Consider the following 19,463-nt stretch of genomic DNA (forward strand, 5'->3'; position numbering starts at 1 on the left):
TTCTTACAATACTTCCTCTGATCCTTCATCTTTGCAAGGTAGAGCCGGCAAAAGTCAGCCTCCCATGGAGAAGAAGGAAAAGAAGAAGAGAGAAAAGAAGCAGAAGGGGCCTATGGCGAAGGCGACTGGGGGCAAGCAAAAGACATCTGACAAAAATCCACACACTGCACCGACCGGGCCTAAATCGCCATGTGTCATTTGCAAAGGGACCCACTTCCATCGTGATTGTCCTTGTATTCCCTGGATACTAAGGGATTGGTCCCCAAGGTTGCACAATCCGGTAGCATCAACCTCTGGTAGTCATGTTGATTGCAGTTCGTCAACTAGCGAGAGTGAAGGACGAAAAGGGAGACCAAGATCACCCTGTATGTTGTGTGAAGGCGATCACGCCATCCACCGATGTCCATTCTTAGATGAGGCGAAGAGAGTTTTGGAAGATCGTCCGGTATCACTGTTACGACTTCCTCCTGGATACCAAAAACTCGTGCCTAATCCCTCGATAGTTGAAAATCCAGCTGGCCCGCTCAAGTGGTCAGCTGAAGTGTCAGTCATTGAGAATGAACCTACTGAATCCAGACCAGACGAAAGTCTAAAGGTCGAAACGGCAGTTGACCCGGTTCTTCCTTCAGAGGTTTCATCCTCAAATGACACCGTCGTTGAAGATTCATCTTCAAATGACACCCTCACTGAAGAGGATAAGGATGACACCGTCCATATTCTTTTCATCAACACAGACTCTGATGAGCATCAGGGCAATGCGCCCATTCCTTTATCGCAGGAAGGAACATCGTCAGGGTCGCATCCGACCGTATATTCTGTCCCACCACCAAGCAACCTAGTTGTATCCTTTGATTGGAATCAACTAGGCAGACCCTGGTTACCAGCCAGTATCCCATTCAGAATCATCGTCCAAATCTACAGAATGGTGATGGCTGGAACTATCATTGATGAAGGGGCATCTGTGAGTATCCTTTCCTCTATTGCTTGGAAAGCACTGGGTTCCCCGTCGCTTTTACCTGAGATGAGAAATCTATCAGGTTTTGATAAAGGAACCAGTCACCCGTTAGGGATTCTCCCCAATGTTCCAGTTACATTGAAAGGGAAGACAGTTCATATGAACATCATGGTCGTCCAGGGACCCTTGGTATATAACTTACTCCTTGGACGAGACTATATATATTGCATGGAGGCGATAGTGTCCTCACTCTTTAGAGTTATGTGTTTTCCGCACGAAGGAAGAATGGTCAAGCTCGTAGACCAACTTTCATTTCCAGGATCTCGCATCGCAAATAGTCAAATACCATCCCTTAACGGTTTATCCACTCAAGGAATGCCTCCAACCCCGGTTCTACTTCCCGATGAATGCGAGTGATTCGGAAAGAAAGAACTGGGACCCAGGGGGCATGCACCCTGGCCTGCCTTGGGCAGAGGAAACCTCGGGTATAAAGTTAATTTCCGCAGAAGAATGGACTAGTCCGTACCCCGTCCAAAAAAGGAAGAGAGGGTTGTTCTAGGATAAAATTCTTTTGTCAAAGTTATGTGAGCGAAAAGATCGGCTCCCTTTGTCTAAAAAAGTAGGCTCTCCTAAGGAGGAGATCCATTTGTGGCAGCAAGTAGCCACCATCTTTGAATGTCAAGCCTCACCCATTAAAACATATGTTTTGAAGGATAAGTAGGGGCAGTCTCCAAAGAAAGAGATGAAATTGCTGCAACAAGTAGTCACCATCCTTAGCAACCTAATGATAGACATCGCCGAAAAGAGAGTTTAGTTTGCGGCAGCAAACAAAACCATTTTTCGGATAATAAGTAAGAGGAAGAATCTCGAAATTATACTTTATACCTGGGGGCATGCGAACCTTTTGGAGTGCAAGCACGGGACGACTATTTATTTTTTTAAATTTTTAGGTCCTCCCTTTAAACCTGTAGGTCTAACCCGTTAAACTCGTAGGATTAGCCGTTTCCAGCTTTCATAAAGAAAGGATGTGGGGCAAAAGTTAAAACTTGCCAAATTGGAGTAATTAGTGAGGTATCGCTCCTTAAATAAGATTACCTCACCTGAAGCATTCCTTGTATTAAGACTGGTATAATTGAGCAAGGTTTGAACGCATTCAAGCTCGTTAAAAAATGAACTGCCCCTTAAAGTTTAAGGGGCATATGCCTCGTCTGCATTATTATGCTGGGGGCATCATCGAGCAGTTTTAGCAATGTTCATGCTCGTTAAAAAATAAACGCAAAAATCCGAGCAGTTTTTATACATAGTTCATGCTCGTTAAAAAATAAACATAAGTTGTGAGCAATCTTTCCCTACAGTTCAAGCTCATCCAGAAAAAAATGAACCGGTAAATAACCTTGAGAAATGTAACCTTTGACAGCCATATTAAAAGCCCTTGGTCGTGTTTATATGCCATCACCTCCATCCGTTCATTTGGCCAATCGTTCATCTCCATATGTTTTTTTACCCATTTTGAGGAACAGCTGCGAAGAGTGATTTCACTTAGCCATCCTTGTGACACTGCCGTGATTGGAAAATTCCAACCTGTACCTGGAATCTGCTGCTATCCCTGTTTATCACTCGTTCCTCAAAAGACGAGTCTTCTTTGAGCTCTTTTCACTGACTCGTAAAATATGAAAAGTTTGCCGAGTTTTGGCCTTCCAGCTCGTTAAAAGAACCGGAAGAGTTATCCCTCCTCTAGATTTTAATCTTTTTGGACCTGAGGGATTATTGCACAAAAAGATCGAGCGCTTGTTTTGTTCGGCTCGTTAAAGAAATCGAAAATTCATCCCTTCTGTATTGTTTTATACTTTTTCGGACTTAAGGGATTAGATGACGAAAAAGGAATTTTGGAGTTAACTTTCCGTACCTTTTCAGACTCTCTAAAAATGAAAAGGACCGAGTTTTCCTTGTCGTTAGACTCGTTAAAATGATTAAATAGCGACAAACTTGTCTTTAGACGAGAACGAGTTTCCCTATCACTAGGCTCGTTAAAACATAGCGATGGGCTTGCCCGAAGGGAAGGTTATAGAACAAGCATATGTTATCCTCCTCAAGCTTGACAAAAATAAAGAGAAACTGGTCAGCAATGACTGGGGAAAAATTGGGAGAACCTCACAGCTTTAATGGTAGCAAGTCGCTCTTGAACATGACACTTTGTCCTCCGTATCACATCGGGTTGGGTTGTTTCATTCACCGGTCTCATAACCATGGTCCTCGCCACACCATCCACATTTTGGGGTAATGCTACCAATCCATCACATTAGTGTCGTTATATGTTCAAGAGATGTTGTTCTGCAAAGAGTCAACCGTGTCCCATCCACTGCCATACATTGTCCTTCATCTATTTCATGACCGCCACCCTGAATCATACATCACAGTTTGTTTTCACCTCATCAAAATCACTAGCTCCGTTTCGTGTCACTGATGTGGGATTCATTAAGGCCCTCCTTTGACGGATCGCTCCTTGTCGACATCAGCTCGTTATCCAAGGAGTTGATCTAGGAACACCCCCTTCGGTACTTTGAAGCTTGCATGCCTCAATGGCAAGTTTCTCACTTCCGGCGACAGGTATACATCAATGACCTTCACCAGAAGATTTTCAATGGTGGTCGACGCCAAGTCCTTTATTCCCACCATGTGAATTGTACTGCCATACCTTGAGGGTCATCATCCTTATCGGTGATTCCTCTCACGCTTGTTAACGGTTTACATCATTGACCGGTAATCAAGCGATGTCTTTCCATGTTCGACTTCAAGAAATTCTCACATGGATCGACTTGTACATCGAGTGAAGATCAGAAGAGATCGAAGACCCCGGATCTAGTTTCATCCATCTGGGCTGCAATATATATTCAGGACATAAAGACATTTGATATGTACATCATTACAGCAGATGATCATCCTTCTCAAAGGATGATAATTTCAGCAGAGAATTATCGGTCTACAATCAGACGATCGTCTGTTCTATGTACCAAAATGGATTTATAAAGCTGAGCATGGGAATTCCCACCTCAACTAGATCATGAAAATGTATGAAAGATAATGTATTGTATTGTATCTTATTACAGGACACTTCTCAGCAGATTGAATGAACTTCGGATCCTCTCAATAAAGCATTTCACCCGATAAACGACCTCATACTTTAGGGGGCATCTGTTATAGACAATTTTGTGCCTTACAGCAACAGGCATGAATTGTCAATAATCCAAGGGATCCAAAGTTCCCTAAACATGATGTTCCTACCCCTAGAGGAACAAGGTCAGCAAACCAACAGCTCTCAGATCAGTTCTCCACCTGAAAACACTCAAAAACAAGCAATCCTGAAATCAAAGCAGGTGCTCCACTAGGCTTCTGCGCTGAAACTCAGCTCCTCCATGGTGTACCTGTGTTGCAAAGAAAGTGGGACAAAGGCCACCTACGCTGAGCGAGATGGGACAAGTGGCACACTGAGTCATTGCTCTGTAATCTTCCAAAAATGACACTTGGATCAGGTATTTCGCCTTGTGATGAGTCAGAGGCTCTGTTTCTCCAAGTGGAAGCAAGGTTCTCCAAGTGGACTCAAGAACTGAAGATCAACTAAAGATCAACTGAAGAGAGAGAGGACACAAGGTAGCTACACATCAGTTGCAAGCTGACTCATCCTTTCTCAATTCATCTATATATTGATCTCTCTCCTATGAGCTCAGGAGGCTGGAATTTTGTGCAAAGTAATTATATGTTGTTGGTTTCACTATAGAGCTATTGGGTGATTGCTTGAAGGAGGTGAAGAGGAGGAATTCTTTCTGCTGGGAGGTGTTGCTGGATTGGAGCCTTCAATGGTTGTAACACTCTCAGAACCTTTACTTCTTCATTAATAAAAGCTATTGAGGTTCTTCTATATGCTCTTGTTTCAATGATATATTGTGATAATTGTATATTTGATTTACACTAATCCCTGAATCAGTTATGATTGCATGTTGCTTGTAGTTTCCTTCTTTGCTATTTTGCAGGATCTCATTGTAGCTGGGCCAGCAATAGAGCAAGGAGCTGGGAACAAGCAGCCATAGAGAAGAGTTTGGATTCGACATTAAGCGCAAGGCAACGGTTAGTGCATTCTTTCATTCTCTTTTTCTTTCATAAAGAAGTAAACCTTCAGTAGTTTCCTTTACAGTTGTTGCTGAGGTACTATCACCCTTAGAGTGGGATAGGGTCATCCGAATCGGATACTTTTCCCTACAACATTCATACAAAGGGAGCTTTGAGGACTAGTGCGAATGTAGGAGAATGATGCGCACACGGTTTGGGAGGCCTAAGATGTGACTAGTAGACAAGTATGATGGACAGGATGATCCATACGCACACCTTGCCAAGTGGACAAAGGTCTATGGAGAAAAGCCACAACCTGAGTGCGTGCACCTGTTCTGTCATACCCTAGATGTTATACCCATGAATTGGTATATAGATATGGAAATTTGTCATGGGATAAGTGAATGGGATATCTTGCGCAAAAGGTTCATGATGACCTTCAGTTTTGAGGATAGATGATGGGACAACGTTGATGAAGCGCTACAAGACGTAAAGACAACTATCTTTAGGATACCACAGGAGGCGCGGGATGCTACGAAGGTAGCAACAGAATAGAAGAAGGTAGCCACAAAACAACAATAGGTAGTAGAGAAGGGGCGCAAGGGCCATAAGTCGTCGTTGCCCGAGGAAGAGTCCGAGACAGAGGAAGCTGGCGCGGAACCAGAAACAACATCCACACAGTTGAAGCACCAGTGGCGCGGACCCAGAAACAACAGCCACGAAAGAAGTTGAAAGCTTCTAAGACTTCTTTCAACCCGATCACCTTCATTGAAGGATATCTCCATGATATAGGGGAGACGGTGTGCGACGTCACCGTGGAGGAGAATCATATTATGTTGGGGGCCCTCTGGCATAGAAATAGGAGTTGCAGGTGTGCACTCCTCAAGCTGGTACTCTCTCAACCAGCCTTGTAGTAGGAATGACCGTGGCTAAGGAAATGTTGCGCGCATGCATGACCAACACCATAGTGCTGCCAGAGGGGGCACTGGTTACAAAGAATGAAGCCGATAGGCCTATGGTTAGTGTGTTGAAGGGAGTGGGGATTAACATAGCTGTGCTCCCTCGGGAGACACTCTATGCCTTGCAGGACAGAGTTAATCCAGAACTGTGGGCTAGGGAGGGTCGTGCACTACAGGTGTTGAGCGAGTAGAAAATTAATATGGAACAATTGAGCCTACAATGCGACGAGGTAGTGGCACATAACTGACAGATGGTGTAGGTGGTTGAGGAGGCCTGCCAGATGGACCCTGAGTTGGCCATCCCAGCAGAGGCACCTGCAGAGGCGTGCATCCAAAGGTCAGTAGTAGGGGTGTACGATGCACAAGAAGAGATGGCTAAGGTTTAGCTGGAGTTGAACCTTAAGATAACAGAGTTATGATTGAAGGCACAACCTTCAACTCCTCCAGAGGTAAGGGAATAGCACGCTAGAGCCATTACATCGAGGATGGAGGAGATCTGATCCAGGTGGATATTGGTGGCCACCTACCAATTCCACTTGGACCCCCACCATTGCTTCTTTAATTTTTTATTTTCCTTAATTATAGCACAGTTTACTATTTTTAGCAGTTTTTCGGGTCATAAACTTCCGAAGCCATTTTGAGGCCCTAAATGACATTTTTGGGAAATCTACCACAAACTATTTTTTGTCTAAAATCATCTTTTTGTCGTAGTCATCAGAGAGATATTTCCAACGGGCTATCATGTGCGTCAAATAGAAATAATATGACCAAGTCGTGACCTCGGGAAGTTGGTTGTCCAACTCACCCCAATGGGGCCCATAAACTCTTGGTGTTACATCTCCTCGGGTTAGGGTTTTGGTTGTTTAGGGTTTTCTCTTATTGTTCAATAATAAAAAGGCTCTTGAGCCTCATTGTAAGATAGTTCAGAGGCATGTATCTGCCACATCTCTTCTCAGAGATAAGCTACCATTGCCCTAGCTGGTTTATTTCCATTCCTGTTTATAAGCATATTTCAGTATTTTACATTAATGAAATGAAGTATTATTTCCGCTACACATCTGTGTTTACGATTATCTCTATAATTTATTGCATTCCTATTTAAATCTAGATCAGTGGTATCAGACTGGTCTGCTTTTGTTCTCTTTTTTTCTTTGGATGTCCCCAATGAGGTCGAGATATAAGGAGTTAGGGCTTGAACTGGTCAAACCTTTGCAAGATTAGCCTCGCAAATCCCGACAGCCTCCCATGGCGGATAGAAAGAAAGATGAGGGGGTAGGAGATCCTATCAAAATCTTGCTCGAGGAAGCCCTCGAGCGACAAAGGAATGTGATGATGGAAAAATTTGCCCAGATCCTTCAACGACTACCCAGGGGCAATGCATCGAATTCCAAAAACAACTATAGAAACACCACACCATTTAAGGTACAAGTTAATTTTGAAATCCCCATATTCGAGGGTCAAATAAATGCATAGGTCGTCGATAAATGGTTAAATGTGCTAGAGGGTTATTTTTCTGTTCATGATTTTTCCAGTCACGAAAAGATTATTTTCTCTCTTCTCAAAGTAGGCCCCCACATCAAGGATTGGTGGGAAACCTACTGTGAGCAGAAGGATGAAAGTACAGGCTCACACAAAGTTGGGTATCAAGGATATAGAGCAACATTTGGTACTCAAATACTATGGCTACATGCACAAGTACATCCAGGAAGAAATAGAATTCCTGAACATCTCCTCGCTTAGCACAGCATACCGGCATGCCGTCAAGGTCGAGCAAAATTTTAAACAAAAGAAGCGAAACTTTGGATCTGCAAATCTGAAACAAGGGAAAGGGACCCCCAAACCACGGAACAAAGGAAAAATCCAAGACGGGGTGGCCCAAGACAACCCGCTAAAGCTGCAAGCAAAAAATTGCGCCGCAAAGCCGAAAAAGGGCACGGGAAAGTGGTGTGAGTTCCATAAGAGCTCCACTCACAACACAAGTGAGTGTCATTGGTGGCCAAGCTAAAGTTTTCAGAATCAGATGCATGTTCCGACTCTGAGTCAAAACTCGATAAGGGGAATGACAAAGGGAAGCAGATTATTGATGCGGAGCCCAACACCACCGTTGCCACCACGAAGATCCAGAAGGAGTAACCTGAAGATCTAGAGGAGGAGGAGCATCTCTTCCACTCCCAAATGTGGGTAAAGGGCTCCCCACTACAGTTCATTTTCGACAACGAGAGCCAAAAGAACTTCATTTCGACAGAGGTCGTAAAGTGGCTAGGCTTACCGACCATAGCACATCCACAACTTTACACCAACGGGTGGCTTCACCAAGGACATGATCTTTGCGTGAGCCAACAGTGTCGCCTTCCATACAACATCAAGCACTTCACAGATGAGGTATTGCATGACATTTCTCCCCTTGAAGTTTGTGATGTATTATTAGGACAACCATACTTGTGGAAGCAACATGTTGTTTATGAATCAAGGCCCCGTGCTGTTATTGTTACTTTGGGAAATAAGTTGTACAGGATACCAGAGGTAGCATCGCCTACTACCATCTCTTTGGTTACTACAAAACAATGCAGTAAGATCATTTCCAAAACTGGGAAATTTGTTTTCCTAATGATACACCCTCAAGGAAAGAAAAAGACAGTGGCCACGACCTCTAGACAGGCCCCCTCCGCACAACAACTACAGATGGACAAGGTCGTGGAGGAGTATGAGAACATCTTCACCTCCCCTGCAGGGGTTCCTCTGCACTGTCAGGTAAAGCACTCCATTGATCTAACCCCAGGTGCACTGCTGCCCAATGGACCAATCTATTGATGCTCCGTTCTGGAGAACGATTAAATCAAGAGGTAGATTCAGGAGTTGCTGCAAAAAGTTCACATCTGTCCGAGTTCATCGCCCTGTGTGTTATAGACATTTTTGGGCCCTACAACCCCAAGCATGAAATTTCCATAAATCAAGGGCTCCTAAGTCCCTAAAATTGTTGTTCTAACCCCTAAAGGAACAAGGTCAACAGATTACAGCTTCTCCCAAAAGTTCTCCATCAAAAACTGCTCAGAATTGGTCAAAACAGGATCATTTCAGCTGCTCCACTGGCTAAGTGTGTTGCATCTCACCTAAATACACTGTGAGGGTGCATTTCATTTCAAAAATCCCTTCTGTGGGGTGCGATGGGCGAGAAATGACAAATGGCAGTGTCATTCCGCGAGGTGGAGAGGCAATGGAAACTTCCAGAATATTCTCCTATGACACTTCCCTCACTGAATTCGACCAAGGATGAGTAAGAGACCATCAAGCTCCAAGTGGAAGAAATAACTATCAAAGGGAAGACACTAATCAAATCATGAGCTGACTCATCTCCATTACAAACATCTATATATGGATCCCTCATCCCAGAGATCCAGAGGCTGGAATTTTGCATATTGTAAGGAATTGTTGTTGGTTTCTTGAGACAAACATCAGATTGTTGGGTGATCTAAGCTTTTTTTGAGGTGAAGAGGGGCTTCCTTGCTGGGAGGTTGATGCTGGGTCAGAAAAACTGGTTGTAACTCCTCTTGGCTCTTTTCTTGTTTATCAATAAAAGCTATTCAAGTTTTCCTCCATGCTTTTGTATCATTGATGCTTGCTACATTTGTATGGTCAATTTACATCTGATCCTAGATTCTTTATGATTATAGATCCATGTCTTTGTATAGTGCTATGCTTCTGTGATCTTACAGGTACTTTGTGAAGCTGGGCGTGCAAGGGAGCAGGTAGTTGAAGACTATCAAAGAAGAGAGGAATCAAATCAGGAGATTAGCGCAAGACAGAGGTTGGTCTTCTTGTTCCTCTCTATTTATAATTCATAAAGGAAAAACGAAAGTAGCTTTTCTCTTTTTGTTTCTAAGGCAGCTGTCACACCTTAGTGGGATAGAGCAGTTCTATATAGACACTTTTCCCTGTAACAAAATGGCGACTCCGCTGGGGAGCTAATTAGTTTGTTTGTTTATCATTCTTTGTTGTTTGTTTCATAAACTTACAAGTAGCATTTGAACTGCATTTTCCATAACAAATGCAAAGTAGATAACTGCTACTTCAATCCATCTACTGGATCTGTTTATGATTTAAACAACTGATTCACAAACTATCTGATTGCCCTTGTGATAGCTCTTAGATCCTCCTTAGATCTACCCCTGATTGTTGCATTACTGATTGCTTTTTCCTCAGCCAAAACCCATGAACTGAACTGCAAACTGTGACCCGAAACCCGAACAGAGTCTCGTTTCTGGCCCAGCACAGGTACTGTTCAGAGAATCTGAATTTCAGCGAACTTCCCGAGTGGACAAGCTGCGTTGCATTTCAAATTCTCTGTGTTACAGGTGCGTTGATTAGACTAGCTCTGTGCAGTTTTGGATTCTTTGATTCATTCTTTCCAGTTCTATTCCTGAATTTTGCTGCCTATGATCAGTATATGTCTGTTTGAAACCCCTTTTCCTTGTTGTTATTCTGCCTCCTTTGTACAAAAGAATTGTAGATGTTTTTGTGTGTTTGTTGAGTCATTTACAGTTCTCCTTTACAAAAGTAGCATAATCGTACTGTCGTCCTTTGATTTGAAACTGTCCCAAGTGTCGATTTCAATCGTAGGAAAATGTTTGATTGCTGTTGATGGTCGATTATCCTATTACTATTGCTTTTGGTCTGAATTTGTAATTTTCTAGTGTCAAGAACAAGTATTCATTTCAAAATCGTAAGGTGTTGTGATCGTCTCCATTTTTTATTTCGAAAAGGAACCTGTTGATATTTGTCGCTTGAAAAGAAATTCATATTTGTGCATCAACTTTCTTTTTAGCATTCATATACTAAGAAAGTCGAAAACAAATACATGCATGTGCATTTGCATATAGACAGTCTGATTGGCTTGATTTAGGAAAGTGCATTTAGAGTGTGCTCTTTGCTCTTTGTGAAAAGATTCTGTCTTTCTTTTCCTTAGTAGCTAGGATTTTCATTGCACAAAGAAGATAAAAAGTTTGTTTATCATCTTAGATTGCATTTTAGGAATTACATCTACATCTCGTGGTGAACCTGAAAGGAAAACTTCATAAACAAGATCAACTTAAAATAAATTCAACGAATCTAACAACTCTTTGGAACTTAACGCACAACATTTAGAAGTCTAGGCTAGAGACATATTCCGGCGTCGTAAAGCCTGGTAACTGTTGTTCTCACTGATGGTTGGGTGATTCCTCCACTTTGAGACGATAAGTGCCAGTATGGACTTGTGCTCCCACGTACCGTCGAGTATATTTTGGGAGACCCCGATAGGCTTAATCCTTTATCCATAGGAAGTCGTGTCTGCCGCCCTATCGATCGCAATGCACTGAACACAACATTCAGGAAGATTGACTGCCGTACCGTAAAAAGTATTCTACATTTTTGCGATTGGTTTGGTAATCCCTCTACCTAGATTTCCAGAGCAGTCCCTTTCGTTCCTTTTCAGACTCCTTAACAGAAAAGGTCCATCTGAGCACTTGTCACTTGAGGCTCATTAAAAATCGAAGGAGACTAGAGTCATCTTTTGTTTTTTCTCGACTCTTAAAAATTGAAAAAACAAGTTGTGTCAAAGCATCTAAAATTTATTTTAAACAGAATATTCATTACCCTTTCCTACGTTGATCTTGGGTTGAGGAAAATGGATTCCACCAACCAAGGAATTCCCCTTGGAGGAAATCCTAGTCCCTTCTCCTCTTGGGGAGATGTTGGTGCACCCCATATGGCCACATTGTCGCTTCCAGGGCTGACAATTGGTTTGCCTGTATGGCTCTTCTCAACCTCTTTCGTTCAGGACACCACAATTCCTGAACAATCGAATCAATGACTAGATGAGTCCAGAGTTACCCACCAACCTTCTACTTCCTCTAATTCTTCCTCTCCTCCTTCCTCTTCGCTTGATGGGGCTGGTAAAGCCAAAAGTCAAGTACTTGAGAAGAAGAAGGAAAAGAAGAAGAAAGAGAAGAAGAAGAAGGAGCCAAAAGCGAATGGGGGCAAACGAGCGTCGTCTAGCGAAAATCCACACACTGCACCGACCAGGCCTAAGTCGCCATGTGTCATTTGCAAAGGAGACCACTATCATAGAGATTGTCCTTGCATCTCTCGGATCTTAAGGGACTAGTCCCCTCGTTTGCACAACCCGGTGTCGTCAACCTCTGATGATCATGTTGAAAACACACCGTCAACTAGTGAAAGTGAAGCCCCAGGACAAAAAGGAAAGTGTAGATTTCCTTGTAAACTGTGCGAAGGCGATCATGTCGTCCACCATTGTCCCTTCTTAGACGAAGCTAAAATATTTCTGGATGATCATCTGGTTTCACCGTTACGACTTCCTCCTGGATATAAAAAACTCTTTTCGAGTCCATCACTAGTTGAAAATCCAGCTGGCCCGCTCAGGTGGTCGGCCGAAGCATCTATCATTGAAGATAAACCATATGAACCCATACCAGACGAAAGTCAAAAGGTCGAGGCGGCAGTTGACCCGGTCTTGCCTTCATAGGTTCCATCTTTAGATGATACAGTCACTGAAGAGAACAAGGATGACACCGTACAAATTCTTTTCATAAGCACAGACTCCAACGAACATGGGGACAATTTACCCGTTCCTTTACCACAGGAAGGAAGTTTGTCAGAGTCATACCCGACTGTCTATTCGGTCCCACCTCCAAGCAACCTAGTTGTCTCCTTCGACTGGAATCAACTAGGCAGACCCCGTTTACCAGCTAGTATACCATTCCGAATCATTGTTCAAATATATAGAATGGTTATGGCTGGTACCATCATAGATGAGGGGGCTTCTGTGAGTATCCTTTCCTCAACTGCTTGGAAAGCGCTTGGTTCGCCATCGCTTTTGCCTGAGATGAGAAATCTAACAGGTTTTGATAAAGGAACCAGTCGACTGTTAGGGATCCTTCCTGATGTGCCCATAACATTGAGAGGGAAAACCGTTCACATGAACATAATGGTAGTCCAAGGACCCCTGGATTACAATCTACTCCTTGGACGAGACTATATTTATTGCATGGGAGCAATTGTCTCCTCACTCTTTAGAGTAATGTGTTTTCCGCATGAAGGAAGAGTGGTCAAGCTCATAGACCAGCTTTCATTTCCCAGATCATACAGAGCAAATAGTCATATACCATCCCTGAATGGTATTTTTACGCAAGAAATGTCTCAATCTCCAGTCCGTCCACCCGATGAGCGCGAGTGATTCAGGGGGACATGATTGAAACCCAGGGGGCATGCACCCTGGTCTTCTTCGGCAGGAAAACTTCGAGTATAGGGTAGGTTTCCGCGAGAGAATATGACTAGTCTGTACCCCCATCCGTGATTGGAAGAGGGGGTTATTCTAGAACAAGATTCTCTTGGGTAACCTGTAAGAGGTAGGCCTCTCTCGGTAAAACAAATGTTTTAACAGACTAAAGAAGGGGTAACCTTGAAACTTTGTTTTATGCCTGGGGGCATGCAAACCTTTTGGCTTGCAAGTGAAGAGCAACTATTTATTTTTTAAATTTGTAGGTCCTCTAACCCTTTAAACTTGTAGGATTGGTTGTTTCCTAACTTGCATAAAGAAAGGGTGTGGGGAAAAACTCTAAAAGTTGTCGTTTTTATATGAGACATTCTTATCACACGACTGGATTAATCGAGAAATTTTAGCACATAGTTCAAGCTTGTTAAAAAATAAACATAAGCCATGAGAAAATGTTTCCCCCCGCATTTAAGCTCGTTAAAAAATGAACTATTCCCCCGGTAAATAACCATCGTGAATGTAGTACTTCAACCATTAAAACCTTGGTCGTGTTTGCACCGTCACCTCCACTTTTGCATTGGCCGATCATTCATCCCCATTTGATTGTTTACCCATTTTGAGGAACAGCTACGAAGAGTGATTTCACTAGCCATCCTTGTAACACTTCCGTGATTGGAAAATTCCAAACCTTACCTAGAATCAGCTGCTACCCATTTTATCACTCGTTCCTTAAAAGACGAGTCTCCTTTAAGCTATTTTCAACTGACTCGTAAAATATGAAAAGATTGCCGAGCCATTGGCCTCTCCAGCTCGTTAAAGGGACAGGAAGTGCTATCCCTCCTCCAGATTTTACTCTTTTTAGACCTAAGGGATTATTACACAAAAAGATCGAGCGCTTGTTTTGTTCGGCTCGTTAAAAGTATCGAAAATTCATCCCTTCTGTATTGTTTTATCCTTTTTCGGACTTAAGGGATTAGATGACGAAAAAGGAATTTTGGAGTTACCTTTACGTTCCTTTTCAGACTCTCTAAAATTGAAAAGGACCGAGTTATCTTTGTCGTTAAACTCGTTAAAAGTGTAATAGAGACAAACTTGTCTATAGACGAGAACGAGTTTCACTATCGCTAGGCTCGTTAAAACATAGCGATGGGTTTGCCCGAAGGGAAAATTATAGAACAAGAATATGTTATCCTCCTCAAGCTTGACAAAAATAAAGAGGTATTGGTCAGCAATGACTAGGGAAAATTGGGAAGAAAACTTGAAGAAACTTTGTTGGTAGCAAGTCGCTCTTGAACATGACACTTCCACTCCGTGTCCGAGTCGGGTTGGGTTGTTTCATTCACCGGTCACATCACCATGGTCCCATAATACCATCCACATTTGGGGTTAATGATACCAATCCATCACATTAGTGTCGCCGATATGTTCAAGAGAAAATTCACCTGTGTTTCACCCACTACCATACATTTATACTCCATTCTTTCATGATCGCCACCCTACACCTTATATCACCAGATCATTTTCACCTCCATTAAAATCATTTGCTCCGTTCCGTGTCATTGAAGTGGGATTCATTAAGGCCCTCCTGTGATGGATCACTTCTTGTAGACATCAGCTCATTATCCAAGAAGTTGATTTAGGAACACCCCATTCAGTACTTCGAAGCTTGCATGCCTCAATGGCAAGTTTCTCACTTCCGGCGATAGGTTTACATCAATGGCCTTCGACCGAAATATTTTGCATGGTGTTCGACGCCAAGTCCTTTATCCACACCACGTGAATTGTACTGCAGTACCTTGAGGGTCATTATCATTATCGGCGATTCCTCTCGCGCTTGTTAACAATTTACATCATTGACTGGTAATCAAGCGATGTTTTTCCATGTTCAACTTCAGAACATTTCTCACATGGATCGACTTGTACTTCGAGTGAAGATCGAACGAGATTGATGACCTCGGATCTAGTTTCATCCATCCGGGCTACGATATATATTCAGGGAAATAAAGACATCAAATGTACATCATTGTTGCACAGATGATCATCCAATCAAAAGGATGATGGCTCTATCAGAATCATCAGTCTACACTCAGACGATTGTCTGTCCTATGTACATAAAAATGAATTTATAAAGCTGAGCATGGGAATGCCCGCCTCAGCTAGATCATGAAAATATTATGAAGATAATGTATTGTATTGTATCTTATTACAGGTCTCCTCCCAGCATTGAAAGAACTTCGGATCCTCATAATAAAGCATTTCACCCGACATCAAAAGATTAACGACCTCATGCTTTAGGGGGCAACTGTTATAGGCATTTTTGGGCCCTACAACCCCAAGCATGAAATGTCCATAAATCAAGGGCTCCTAAGTCCCTAAAAGTGTTGTACTAACCCCTAAAGGAACAAGGTCAACAGATTAAAGCTTCTCCCAAAAGTTCTCCATCAAAAATTGCTCAGAATTGGTCAAAATAGGATCATTTCAGTTGCTCCACTGGCTAAGTGTGTTGCATCTCACCTAAATACACTGTGAGGGTGCGTTGCATTTCAAAAATCCCTTCTGTGGGGTGCGATGGGCGAGAAATGACAAATGGGAGTGTCATTCTGCGAGGTGGAGAGGCAATGGAAACTTCCAGAATCTTCTCCTGTGACACTTGCCTCACTGAATTCAACCAAGGATGAGTAAGAGACCATCAATCTCCAAGTGGAAGCAAGAACTATCAGAGGGAAGAAACTAATCAAATCATGAGCTGACTCATCTCCATTACAAACATCTATATATGGATCCCTCATCCCAGAGATCCAGAGGCTGGAATTTTGCATATTGTAAGGAATTGTTGTTGGTTTCTTGAGACAAACGTCAGATTATTGGGTGATCTAAGCTTTGTTTGAGGTGAAGAGGGGCTTCTTTGCTGGGAGGTTGATGCTGGGTCAGAACAACTGGTTGTAACTCCTCTTGGCTCTTTTCTTGTTTATCAATAAAAGCTATTCAAGTTTTCCTCCATGCTCTTGTATCATTGATGCTTGCTACATTTGTATGGTCAATTTACATCTGATTCTAGATTGTTTATGATTATAGATCCATGTCTTTGTATAGTGCTATGCTTCTGTGATCTTACAAGTACTTTGTGAAGCTGGGTGTGCAAGGGAGCAGGTAGCTGAAGACTATCAAAGAAGAGAGGAATAAAATCAGGAGATTAGCGCAAGACAGAGGTTGGTCTTCTTGTTCCTCTCTATTTATAATTCATAAAGGAAAAACGAAAGTAGCTTTTCTCTATTTGTTTCTAAGGCAGCTGTCACACCTTAGTGGGATAGAGTAGTTCTATATAGACACTTTTCCCTGTAACACTGTGGGAGCCCGATTGTCTTGGTACAGAAGAAGGATGGGACTTGGAGACTCTGTATTGACTATCGGGTGCTGAACAAGATCACTGTCCGTAATAGGTACCTAATCCCATGCATTGATGACCTCCTGGACCAACTGAAGGGGGAAAAATATTTCAGTAAGATCGATTTGAAGTCAAGATATCACCAGGTACCAATCGAACCCTCCGATGTGTGGAAGACTACCTTCAAAGCCAAGGAGGGCCTTTTCGAATGGTTGGTTATGCCTTTCATATTGATGAATGCTCCTGCAACCTTCATGAGGCTAATGGATGACATCTTGCAGCCATTCACCAACTCATTTGTTGTGGTATACTTGGATGACATCCTGATCTTCAGCCAGAGTTGGGAAGAGCACCTCCACCACATCCGACAGGTTCTCCAAACACTATGGCAACATAAGTTATGTGCCAATTTGGATAAATGCACTTTTGGCATGACCCAAGTTCAGTATCTGGGATACATTATTGATGAATAGGGGTGCAAGTGGATCCAGCCAAGATCCAAGTCATTCGGGATTCGCCATCTCCAACCACTCTGACAGAGCTTCGCAGCTTTCTAGGCCTTGCCAAATTCTACTATAGGTTTGTGTTGGGATTTTCTCATATTACTTGGCCCTTGAGTCAAGTTACCAAGGGAGGAGCGAAAGCAAAATTCTTTTGGTCTGAATCTCAACAGAAGGCATTCACAGAGTTGAAAGATCGCCTTTGCTCGGCACCAGTTCTTGCATTACCAGACTTTCAACAACCATTTGAGGTCGCGATAGATGCCTCTGACTATGCTATTGGGGTAGTCCTTACTCAACACGGGCATCCATTAGCATATCACAGTGAGACACTTTGAGACACAGTCCGGAAGTATCCCACTTATGAAAAAGAGATGTATTCCATTGTGCAAGCCTACCGACAATGGAAGCATTACGTTTTGGGGAAGGAAACAGTCATCCACATAGACCACCGACCCCTGCAGTTCATATAGACCCAAGGGAAATTGCAGACTGATTGCCATTGGAAGTGGTCCACATACCTGCAACAGTTCCATTTGAATATCAATTTTAAGAAGGGTAGAACCAATAATGTTGCAGATTGCCTCAGTTGACCACCAATCATGGTGTTAACCACCATGCTCAACTCTTATGGGCACGTGACTTCTGATTGGCCACTTCTCTACAAAAGCGACCCAGAATTCGGCCACACATACAAGACACTCTTGGAGGGTCAGCATGTTCCAAATTTTCACCTCCAATATGTCCTATTATGCCACCTAGGTCGCCTTTGTGTTCCTTCAAGTGAGCGTGCCAAGATGATTTGGGAAGCACACTACAGTCGGGCTGCTGGGCATTTTGGGGTTGGAAAAATGGTAGCAGTACTGCAGAAGTATTTCTATTGGCCGAATCTTCGACAGGATGTTGAGAAGTACATCAAATCATGCACTGCCTGCACCATTGCCAAACCGAACATCAAGAAGCAAAGCCTCTATACCCCACTGCCTACCCCTAGTCGACCTTGGGAATCCATCTCCATGGATTACATGTCAAGCCTTCCTTCCACTAAGCATGGAAATGATTGTGTTTTTGTGGTCATCTACAGGTTCTCGAAGATGGCCATTATGGCAACCTATAAGAAGAATATCACAGTAGAAGCCACTACTAAACTCTTCTTTGAACGAGTGTGGGTACACTTTGGGATCCCACAGTCTATCATCTGAGATCGGGACAGAAAGTTCCTCAGTACATTTTGGTCCAACCTCTAGTCGATGCTGGACACCAAACTCACTAAGTCCACAGCCTTCCATCCTCAAACTAATGGTCAGACAGAGGTTGTCAACAGGATGATCGTACACATTCTGCGAATGTAAAACTCAAAGAATCCATGCACATGGGACGAGAGTCTCCCCTATGTTCAGCACAACTACAACCAGGATCTCCAGAGCTTGACTGGCCACAACCCTTTTCAGGTGGGCTTAGGATTCCAGCTAGTATGTCTCATTGATGTGGCCATGCCATTGGCAACTACTCACGTAGATTCGGCTCATGTCCGGTCCGAAATAGATTAGGAAAAAAACTTCATTGAGCACATCCAACATATTTTCCAGCAAGTCCATGACATTCTGGAGAAATCAAATGCCAAGTACAAGCAGCGACATGATCGACATTAGGTGCCACACAAGTTTCAGGTGGGTGACAAAGTTTGGTTGCATTTGCAAGAGGAACGCCTTACTAGAGCCTATTGGAAACTTAGACCACTCCGATTTGGTCCTTACACCATTACCAAGGTTGTGGGAGACAATTCATTTGAGCTCAGCATTCCCCCATTACTTGGCCTGCACACAGTGTTCAATGTGGACTACCTTTGGCCATACTTTCCACCATTACTAGACACGTCCGACATTGCAGAACAACTCACACCCACAGAGTTAAATCTAGATTGCATGGAACAAGCTGCAACTGATTGGATCATGGACACACAGATCAAGTACACTCGCCAGTATAATATCCAACTGTATCGAGTTGTCAAAGTAGGCCAACTCCTTCACCAGGGCAAGTGGCTCACCAGGGACCAAGTTGAGCAGAAGTTCCCTCATATCATGGAGGAAATCAATGCAACGGGGACCATTGCTTCCTAAGGGGGGAGGAATGATCCAGGTGGATATTGGTGGCCACCCGCCAATTCCACTTGGACCCTCACCATTTCTTCTTTCAGTTTTTTAGTTTCCTTAATTATAACACAGATTACTATTTTTAGTAGTTTTTCAGGTCCTAAACTTCTAGAGCCGTTTTGAGGCCCTAAACGATG

This window comes from Pinus tabuliformis, chromosome 4_2 (genome assembly GCF_031772625.1).
Source record: "Pinus tabuliformis cultivar Carrire ecotype Pingquan chromosome 4_2, CPIR1, whole genome shotgun sequence".
NCBI classification, from domain to species: Eukaryota; Viridiplantae; Streptophyta; class Pinopsida; order Pinales; family Pinaceae; genus Pinus; species Pinus tabuliformis.